Genomic DNA, 10,739 nt, shown 5'->3' with positions numbered 1-10,739 from the left:
GGCAAGAGGCCTTGCTGGTGCCAGGGGTAGCTTGGGGACAGCCAACTGCATAGGTAATGAGCCTTCTCTCAGTGAGTCCAGCAGCACACCCTTCACACTGAACACTGGTCCCTGCAGGAAGATGAGCTGAGACATATTTGTCTTCAAGTTTACTAGCTGCCCTGGTGGCACAGGCTGGAACCACATCCCGATAACTCATAATTTCCATACCTTAAATAATTTAATGTGAACTCACATAAATAAAATGCTGTAACTGAGCATAATTCTTCATACATTTTCCTAATAATCCTAGCCTTTTAAATTAGCATAATAACACTTAGAATAATTGAAGAATTTAATTGCATGGAGCCTTGGAATATTATCACTGTGCTGGGTACCCCAGTGAAGCTCTGATTAGCTTAATATGGCTGGTTATCCAGTTTAGTTTTCATATTATATGAGGCTGCAGAGCATAGACACACACATACACACAAACACACACACACAGACACACAAATGCACACAGACATGCATACACACACAGACACACAAATGCACACAGACACACATGCATACACACACACAGACACACATGCACATATACACACAGACACACAGACATACATGCATAGACACACAGAGACACATACACACAGGCACACACACACACACACACACACACACACACACACACCGTAAGATGCATAGTCCTTCCAAAACATCTAAACTTTGTAGAAGACTTCCAGGCACACTGTTCTTGCATTAAGATGAAGGGGTAAGGTCAGTATGGAGATGTTAAATCTCCTCTTTCTATTCTGTGTCTCCAATTATCCAGACACACCAAGATTCACTCTCTGAGTGTTCCATGGCAGTGCTTTTACAAGATGACATGACATCTATGGTACAAGAGCTACCAGGGCTCATGGAGAACCACCCACCAGAGCTGGGAGGAAGTCAAGAAGGAACTCGTCTAGGCTTTTAGCAGTATTCTTCCTTCCTGCCAAGTATACTGCAGTGTCTGCTTCCAGAGCTGTGGGGAAAGGGGCATCCATGGCTTCAGACTTTCTTTGATCACTTCCTACACTCAAGAGAAGCCAATTCACTGTCAAACTGTCACTCCCCCAACTCCGACTCTCATGACTGGTCACTACTATTATACCCAGTTCCAACACAGTACCTGGGCTCATGGACAATCCTGCAAGCCATCCTTAGCCATCAGAGAAATGCAGATCACATGAATGGTCCCTAGCTCAGTTGTAAATGTAATATTATTTCCTCTCTCCCCTAGATCCTCATGAGTGAGGCCTCTTCTGCCCAAATTGCTCTTAGCACCACTGTCTTCCAAGTTCTTACTGAAATTCCCCTGAAGCTCTGTCTAGTGCAAACTTTCAAAATCTTCCTTATTCCTTCAAAATACAGCACAGTCAGGTTCTTACTTCCACACCCCATTCCTGATACCAATTTCTGTCTTAATTTTCTAAAGGAGAGTTCTCGTGATAGGGAAGCATGCTGACAGGAGCAGGAAGCTGGTCGGTCACACCCTTATCCACAAACAGGAAGCAGAACAAGGCTACAAACACATTGATTCACCAGCGCTTTCCTAGAAGGGGACCAAGCAGGGTGTTGTGCTGGGTAATCCAGAGATGAAGGCCCAATCTCAGCTAAGGACAGGCTGGTAAGAGTCTTTTCAGGAAAACTCTGGCTGGTGGGATTACACCACCACACCTAGTGATACACTTCTTCCAACAAGGCTTCCCTACTTCAATTCTCATAACCCCTCTAAGCAGCACTACCAACAGGGACCATGTGTTCAAATAGAAAAACCTATAGGAAACATTCTCATTTAAACCGTCACATCACAGAGCAACTCAGTCACTTTGTCACCTTTGGAATCGCTTTAGCCTTCATCTACATATGAGGACACATAAGTCTTTGTGTGCAAATATGTCATGGAGACACTCATGGACATAAGTGCGGACAGACAAGAATATGCACAGATCCACAGGTCTATCTAGATACATAAGCAAGACAGCCAGGGACACTCAAAGAATCAGGGCTATCTAAATACATAAACACAGGCAGCCAGGGACACTCAGAGACTTCAACAGTCTTCAGGAAAGTGGGCAAAGACTATGCCAGGGTATCTTGCAACCGGCCTGCAATTGAAGTGGGCCTGACTGATCCCATCACCTTAATGCCGAGGAATGACAACCCTTCACAACCTTTACTAGCAGGGCTGGGTGTGCTGAGGTGTCCCAGCTCTGTGAGAATCCTAATTATCCCATCACCTCCGACAGGAGGTTGGCCAAAGCCTCTACTCTGGGAATCTGAACATGGAGCTAGGGCTTTGGTAATGTGACAGAGCCTGAGTCTGCTTTTCTCATCAAGCTGACTGAGGCTGCGTGCACATCCTGGTGACTGGCGTCCAGAGAGAAGAGGAATGCATGCAATGACCACAGTCGCAGACCAGGCTATTTATTGAAAGTAAGGCTGTTTTGGAAGAAAATGGGCTTGTCGGGATGTCAGTGTCTCACACAGTACACACAGGACAGGTTTTACTCCTCTATATCCCTCCAGTGGAAGGTCCCTTGATGGTCAGACTGGAAAGTCGGACAGGCTGTGCCAGCCAGTGCCTGGCTGAGGGCTAGGCTGTGTGAGCAGCTCTGACTGGTCTTGTGGAACTCACATCAAGGAGCTTTTCCAGAGTACACACACAGATGGACATGTGCCACCTCTGGCAAGGAGATCCCAGGTGCCAGCTCCAACATGCCATTCAGCTTCCCGTCACTGTGAAAAACACCGTGGAAAGCTAGAGGAGGAAGTGTTTATTTTGGCCAACAGTTTCAAAGAGTACAATCTCATCCTCTAAAGTACTCAGCGTTATGGCCTATTTATTGTGTTGAGGCAGAGCCTCGAGGTGGGAGCATGCAACCTACCCAAGAGAAAGTTACCATCTCATAGCAGTCAAAGGAGAGAAAGAAGAGGGAGAGAGGAAATGTGGGGTAGGAAGGGAGTCAGTCTTGAGGGAGCAAGAGAGAGAGAGATTCTTCACAGTCACAGTCACAGTCAGGGTCCTAATTTCTGAAGCTAGGTTTCACTTCTTAACAGTCAATTTGTTTATCGGTGCTAGGACTCCACCAGCCGGGGCAAGCCTGTGACACATGAGCCTTTGTGGCCACTTTATATCTGAACCGTAATATTCGGGGAGGAGGTGATGGTATTTGTTCATCAAAGAATGTGGCTATGGCATGCAGGTGGAGACAAACCCCAGACCATAATGGGATAAGGAAGATTTGAAGGCAAATACTCTAAGCACAAGATTTCAAAAGAGTTTTGCCAAGAGTATGCCCAGATTACAGCATCCACCTAGGGCACTCCTAAGGAATAGTTTTGTCTCAAAGAGGAAAGGCAAGTTCAGCTGTACCCAGACTTCTCCATAACTAATACTCATTCTCTTCATGGTAGTCAAGGAAAATAGACATTAAATTAAATTAAACCCTGCATTCAACACAGCCCCTTGAAAGCCATGGCAAGTTCCTCTGTGAGTCATAGGAGAGTGTTCAATGAGTTTGAGTAGAAGAGCTGGGATATCACCAGTATTGAGCCACCAAAGTGCCGGAGGAGGGCTTTCCGGGAATCCTATAGGCTCAAGAAGAGAGAATCTTGTAGTCTCTTGAGAACCTGACTCAGGCCTTCCCTAGCGTCTTGAGGGTGTGCCCACAACCTTTCTACTCTAGAGACACCACGTGCACACACACTTGCCCACTGGATATCCTGAGGGTTCCTGCCAAGCACAGGAATTGGCAGTAAATCTGGTCAGTCCTCACTTCTACTGTGGCTGGGTCTCTGTGCTGGGTAGTTCTTCTGATAGGTGGTCCAGAGTCACAGTTGCGAGATGCCCTTGTTCTGAAAGTGCCCATTTCTGAGAATAAGGGAACGTTGTTTCTCTGACCCTTGCGTAGACTCTGCTTCAAGGAAAAAGAGCACAAAATCCCAGTCAGACCTACCCACTACACCCTGCAGCAGGCTTTGACATGGGTCCCTGCTTCTGTTAGTTCCTATGCTACTAATGTAAATCACCTTTCCAAATTCCTGGGGGCCTGAGGAAGGCTCCACCCTATGCCTTCGGCTGCAATGTCGGCCTCCTCCTCCAGGGACAGAAGAGTACCCAGGCTAGGAAGGCGTTTTGGGTTCTGCACTGCATTGTGGCAGATGGAAACTTGGACTAGGCACCTGTTCTGCTAACCAATCTTTTTGTCTGCAGAATGGAGCATTGGTGGTGGGACTTTCCTGTGTCAGAGTTTAGACTGAATGAAGTGACAGATGTGTGATGTTGTGAGGATATCCAAAATCCTACTGAAAACTATCCCACTGCACCCAGGAATTTCTCAAGAGACTCCTTTGGTGGGTACCAGCAAGGTTGCTCCTCTAGTGGGATATCACCATGGTACAAAGGCCAACCAGAGAATGCTCACTGTGGCAGCAGCGATGATGCTGCCCAAGTTACCAGAGTGCAAAGCTGATGTCGGTCACCACCTCTTAGGAAGTATTTCACCCCTAATGTTTGTGCAACATCACAACCTGTGGAGTTCTCAAAGCCAAGACTCCCAACCCTGCCCGTGGGCTTTCCACTCAGAGGTGACAGCCAGTCTCTGTCCCTGCTGATGTGCTACTTAAAATGACCTCCCTATGTCCTGCTAGAAATGAGAGGTGAAGGCAGTCCCCTTCCTAAAGGAGCTGCCCAGAGGGAGTGGATACAGGTTAGAGACTGTGTTAGTTTTGTATCGATTAACTAAATATAATGACCATTATTGCAATATTTTCCTGCCAGTGTCAGGGAGACGAATGCGGTCTTTCTCTTGTTTGTGTTACCTGGACGTTATTGGACATACAGCGTTGTCTGGGAGGCAAAAGGAAGGGACAGCAGGATGATTGGTGAGACAAGCAAGAGAAGGGGTCGGTGCATATGAAAACTGAAAGTGTCCTGAAGGAGGAAACACCAGGGGAACCCTCTAATGACCCACCCGACCCTTCAGGAACGCTGCCCCCAACCCCAGTAGCTGTTTCTCCCCTCCTAACTGGCTCCTTGATTTCTGGCCAGCATGCTGGAGACAAATGAGAAGAAACCAGCCAGTGTTCCTCTGAAGTCCATAGAGCCAAAGCCAGGGCAGCCATAGTTGTTAGGATGCTGGGTGTCAGGGCACTGAGGTTGGTGGTGTTTTCTGTTTTATGGTCCCTGAAGACAAAATCTTGGAAAGCCTGAGTGTGAACGCCAGGGCCCTTGCCTGTGAACATTCCACACTGCTCACTCATTTAAACTTCAAGACCTTATAAACTTATGGAAACCCATTGTGAGCCAATGGGTTTAGTCCACAAGCCTTCCTTCTACCTTTTCTTTTTGACAGTTTGATGGCAAAAGACATAGAATTCCATCTTTGTTTCCTAAATAGGAACTGGAGACTTGAGTTACAACAAAACAAAACTTTTAAATCTTATGAAAAATATAGGCGAGTCTGGCGTCAGTACGGCCACTTCAAGCATGATTGCAAAGTGTCCCTGGCTCCATGCGGCCACCACTTGGTGAGCAGGTAAGTGCAGGGCTGTCTGCAGACACGTGTGTGCAGGGTCCCACTGATCATGCGTGTAATGCCATGGTCAGCCACAGACAATGGACTTGGCTTCATTAGCATCGATGTTAGCCTAGGCTTTGCTCTGAGTTAGATGGTCTTCCTGTGCCAAGTTGGGGTTTTAACACCAGCTAATTGTGTTAGAAGTCCTCAAAAGTACTTTCTGTACTAGGAAAAAGAAAATGTTTTTATTGGTTGGTGCAACTGAAAACAGGCTAAGAAATTCCCCTCACACTTGCCAAAAACAAAACAAAACTAACACCTCTCATTTCATGTAGAGCCCAAAAGAAGCGTGATTCCTGGAAACGCATGATGTGGTAATTTAATAAACGTGGAGACGTTTGAAATTTATTGAATTTCACTAATAACAGACGTTAAAAGCTACATGCCCGACACCATTTTACGTCCGTGTTAAGAAAATTAACTTGAAAATCCATCAGTTAAGCCACTGTGGGCTTTTGTGTTTAAAGGGCAATGAATTCTGTACTTCAAACCCCATATGTCTGCCTGGGCCGGGGTACTGGAGGAGGGGTGCTGGTTTAAGAAGTGGTTCTGGAGGACATCGTAGCCAACTGCTCTTCTCCTGGGCTACTTATTCACATGGGTGTCCAGAGGTCACACAGTGGATATCCACAGGCTTGGCCATCAATGAGAATATTTCAGTAGAAAAATGAAAGGACCAACAAATGGGTGTGTGGGAAGGGTGCCTGAATGAGGATGGGGTCTGCCTTTTGCCTCCCTTCCTGTGGGTGGTCTACAAACTTCTCCTCACTCCTGTGGGCAATATACACACTTAGGCTCCCTTCCTGTAGGTGATAGACACAATTCACACATAGATTCAAACCACACGCGATGTACGCAGAACTGGACACCCCTTAAAAGATGCCATAGAGTGACGGAGACCAAGGCAGTCTTGCAGCTGCCTTCTTGGGCCACCTGTGGCCATGAGACCCCATCCCAAACTCAAGCAATATCCTTAATCAAGATAGGGACTGCCTGATTTTGATGGTCAGTAGTGTGAAGGCTGGCTTTGCAGTATTATTTATAGACACAGCTGGCTCATTGTTTTCATTGCTGTGTAGTATTCCACTGGGGGATTATAGTGCATTATGCATGACCGTGCTGTCTGCTGCTTGGGTTTATTGTAGAGAACTTCATTGTTGACATTTATTTTTGTGTCTTATGGGAATATATGTCCACATTCACTTTTAGCTGATTGGTCAGAGGCAGGACTTGGGGAGCTCTTGCAGAGTGAGCTAATGAATCTATCCCCAGCAATGACAGCACACCCTGCCATGATCACACCACTGATCTGCAGGAACACACTCCCACAGAAGAAGACAGAAGTGTGTACACATTGTAGAAGTCATTTGAGAGTCAAGGGGCAGTCAGGGGTGTATAACAAGCACCTTTAGAACACAGTGACACTCCTGGAATGTATGAGGGAACAGACTGTGCCATCCAGCTTAGTGGCAGGAAGCCAAGTATCTCTTCAACTCCCATTTTTGAGAGTTAGAGGAAGAGGAAGTTGGAAGAAATTTTTGAGGTGGGGAACAAGATTCATTCCCAAAGTAGAACTCGCTCATGGCTCCCTGGAAGCGTTTCCAGTTTCTGGCTGATTCTCGTCCCAGTAGAAGGACAGGGAACCAGGACCCTCAGTCTCTCATCTCCAGGGCTGACATCTACAAGAGAGGGTCTGGTTAAGGGCATGAGGTCTTCTGTGTGTAGTTTACTCATTCAGTGACTGTTCGCCAGGTTCTGGCCTTTGCAGGTCCAGTGAGGACATACAGACTGGTGACCAGTCAGTCGACTGCGATCAGGGGCTGGCAAGGGTGGGACTACTTATTCACTCACTCATTAAATCTGGGAGCTGACACTGCAGGCTTTTTTTATGTGTGACATCATAGTTAGTCACTCTCAGTGATTTCTGCTTGAGACACAGTATCTGTGCCCCCATTGGGCATCTCACGCTATTTACTTGCCTCCTTGTGATTTCCTGATCTCACAAACACCCCCACAAGTATACATTTTCATTCAGCACCCCCATACACATGCATGTGTGCATACACATGTGCACCTCCACATGCACAGACATGTAGTGCACACATACACCTCTACAGCACCCCATACACATGGACACACAAACACTCTCATCAGGACTGAACAGAGCTCCAACCTCTCAGACACAGACCAATGGCATTTTCGTCTGCGTTCTGAACACTGAATACCCACACAATTGACAGAACACAGAACCCTGTACTTTCTATGAAACCCTAGGGTCAGTCCACATACTAAATCTGCTGTGTGGAGAAACTGACTCCCACAGCTGGATGTGTGAGCTTGCACATCCTCGGTAGAAAGCACCTACCTAAAAAAAGTCAAGCAAATTTGCCAAGGGAATACATATTTTTTTTTTTATGATTTGAGCTACAGTGCTCCTGATCTATGTGCATACTGTGTTCTATATTATGTATACAGATGTGAGATGCTAAATTATGAACTGTGATTATGTTTATAATTATGAAATATAAGTTTGCCACTGTGTATTGTAATTAAGTGTAACAATAAAATAATGCTTTAGATGGCAAGTCCTGTTGACCATTTGGAGACTGTGGACAACGTTCATCCGTCAGGTGGTCACGTGGTCAATGATAGCTCAGTTTAGGAGCGCAGGTCTTTTCAGGTGAGACCCTGGGGGCTCAGCCCAAACGGTTTGTAGTGAGCTCGAGGGCACAGGGTTGGATGAGACTGAATATCCAGTCCGTGTACTTTGGAGTAAGTTTGAATGCAGTTGTCTAAGTCGTCATCATTTTGCTGTTGGTTTGTGAATTCACTGCCTTCCCACTGGGAGAGCCCAGAGGACAGGGGACGGTGGAGGACCAGAGTCAGAGATCTGTCAGAGAGAGTCAAAAGATGATGTCTCTTTCTTTATCTTGTCATTTAACAACTAAACCACATCTGATCTCAGAGACCCCAGATGCTGGGACAGGAGACAGCACAGGTCCCACTGAAATGTGTGTGGCCAATTTCTGCAAAATAAGCCTCGTGTCCAGCCTTGGGTGGACAGTCCCACAGGTCAGCACTACGTAACTCAGAAGCCCGGGGTCTAGACTGACTGTCACTAATATGACTCTCCTAAATGCCCAAGTTCCTCTTCATCCATCCTTTCAGAAGCCCCTTTGAACGAGGGTCCCAGTGAGAGCCGTGTCTGAGATTCAGTGATGAGTAAGGCATTGTTGTCTTTCCCATTGCCCCTTTTCTAAACATACCAGTGTCAGGAACCCATGGGAATAAAGCAGAAGGCTGTCTCCCATGTTTCAAACCTCAGGGAATCACATGGCTGCTTGGTTATTTCTCGGTCTTCCATGTCTGAAAAAGCAAGGACACATGTCAGGCAGGTGGGACAGCCGGCTGTCCATGGCCCTGTCCCTTGCAGAACCATGACCATCAAGGTAGATTCCGATTCTGGGTGGGCCTCAGTAAAACAAGATTGGAAATTTTATGCCAGGCCTGCCTGGAGAAGTAAATGAGCTGTCGATCCACATAAAGTTAAAACGAATTCTGGTGGAATAAAAACACAGCCATTTGAAAAGCAATCAGTGGATTTAAGGCAAACCAATCAGTGGTTAAAATAGGCAATTGGATGAACCGCAGATGGTTTTATTGCAATCCAGTCTTCGTAATGGGGACACAGCCACAGTGTGTTGAGACTAATTGGTTAGCTCATTTTCATAAATGCACTTTTTCTCACACGATAAAGCTAAGTCATTCATTAATGTGTTCATTCATTTTCTAAACATTTAGTAAAAACTCAGTAACCTGTAGAAAGAATAAGGTGTGTCAATCATGACTGGAATGGAAAAAAGTCAGGAAATTTTACAGTTTCTGATCTGAACAAATTTGAAAATTTCTTTTTAACGTATAAGCTAAAATAAAGATATATAAGAAGGAGAAGCAAATTAAACATCTCTCCTGCTTGGCTTACCTTTCCTCTCTATAACAGGAGACAGTTTCTTTTCTTCTCTGATCTAGTCTTGCTGCATGGATCAGGTGTTGTGCCTTCTGGGGTGCAGAATAAATACCTATCAAATGAGGGAAAGAACAGACCTTGCACTGAAAGCATGCACAAAACCAGGGCAGTGTATCCTGTACACATGACAGTTCTCACCTTTGGCTCTTGTCTTCTTAATGTGGCCACTGTCAAACCTTCTTCACATTCTCCAAGGAGAGCTGGGTGCTCTTCCTGTCCAGACCTATAGGGTGTGTGGGAAGCAGGACCCTCTCAAGCTCCAGCACTCCATGGCCTGCCCATGGTGCAAGGGTTGTGCTAAAACAACAGGGCTCTAAAGACATGCCGAGTTTGCAGCATGTGGGAGGGAGGTAGAGGTTCCCTGTGTCCTTGGTGGCCTAGGCATCTCCGAAGTTCCCTCCCAGGACGCTTTGACCCAAGGACATAGAACACAGTCTTCCTCAGAAAACGCTTTAGCTTCTCCGTGGATTCTTTGTTTAAGCATCCAGAGGTCCAGCCCCAGCACCTGAACACACAGGCTAGCACAGCCTTTCACTTGTTTGAGTATTTCCCTCCACGTGAGATCTGTGCTGGTGGGTGGTGACTCCCATATGTTAGCTGGAGGAGGCAAGGGGGGCATTGCAGAAGGGATGACCAAAGTGCCCAACTCCCAAGTTAGACAATGTCATTCTGTTTTCCTATCTGACTTCTGGCAGAAGGAGTGTTTAGCTGATAGGAAAGGGGCCGCGTCATTTGTTCCAAAAAGGAGTGAGGCTGTATTTCCTGTCACCACAGAGATGTGCGAAGTTCTGATTCACAGTTGAGCTCATGCTGTCAAAAAATGCCCAGCTGCTAACTGATTGTCTGAAAACATGCCACATTTTGGATTAATCATGAAAAACAAGCTTGCTTTAGGGATTAAACCCCAGCTCAGACACATCCATCCTGTCCTTAGGAGTTTTCCTCTGCCATAGCAAGCTTTACCTACCTCAACACCCTTCACTCCTCATGGGACACAGCTCTTCCCAGGAAAGCCTCCTGTGTACATTCATGGATGCTGCCTTTCCCACTCCAAAGCAGCCAGCAGTGCCAAAGCAGGCCAGAGGCTCCCCACAGAGGGAGCT

At 46.4% G+C, this 10,739-nt stretch overlaps 1 long non-coding RNA gene across 1 annotated transcript; it reads right to left on the bottom strand.

Moving 5' to 3' along the window:
- Positions 1-6,000: 6,000 nt before the first annotated feature.
- On the bottom strand, positions 6,001-9,937 carry LOC146891521 (uncharacterized). The gene is made up of 4 exons (XR_014997170.2): positions 9,775-9,937; positions 9,592-9,688; positions 8,876-8,975; positions 6,001-8,499 (listed from the first exon to the last, which is right to left on the bottom strand). It is a non-coding gene; the product is annotated as an uncharacterized LOC146891521 (long non-coding RNA).
- Positions 9,938-10,739: the final 802 nt, after the last annotated feature.

Source organism: Myodes glareolus, chromosome 15 (assembly GCF_982192425.1).
Source record: "Myodes glareolus chromosome 15, mMyoGla1.1, whole genome shotgun sequence".
Classification (NCBI taxonomy): Eukaryota; Metazoa; Chordata; class Mammalia; order Rodentia; family Cricetidae; genus Myodes; species Myodes glareolus.
Note: the sequence above shows the minus strand (reverse complement) of the source record. Positions and strands in the feature narration are given on the sequence as shown.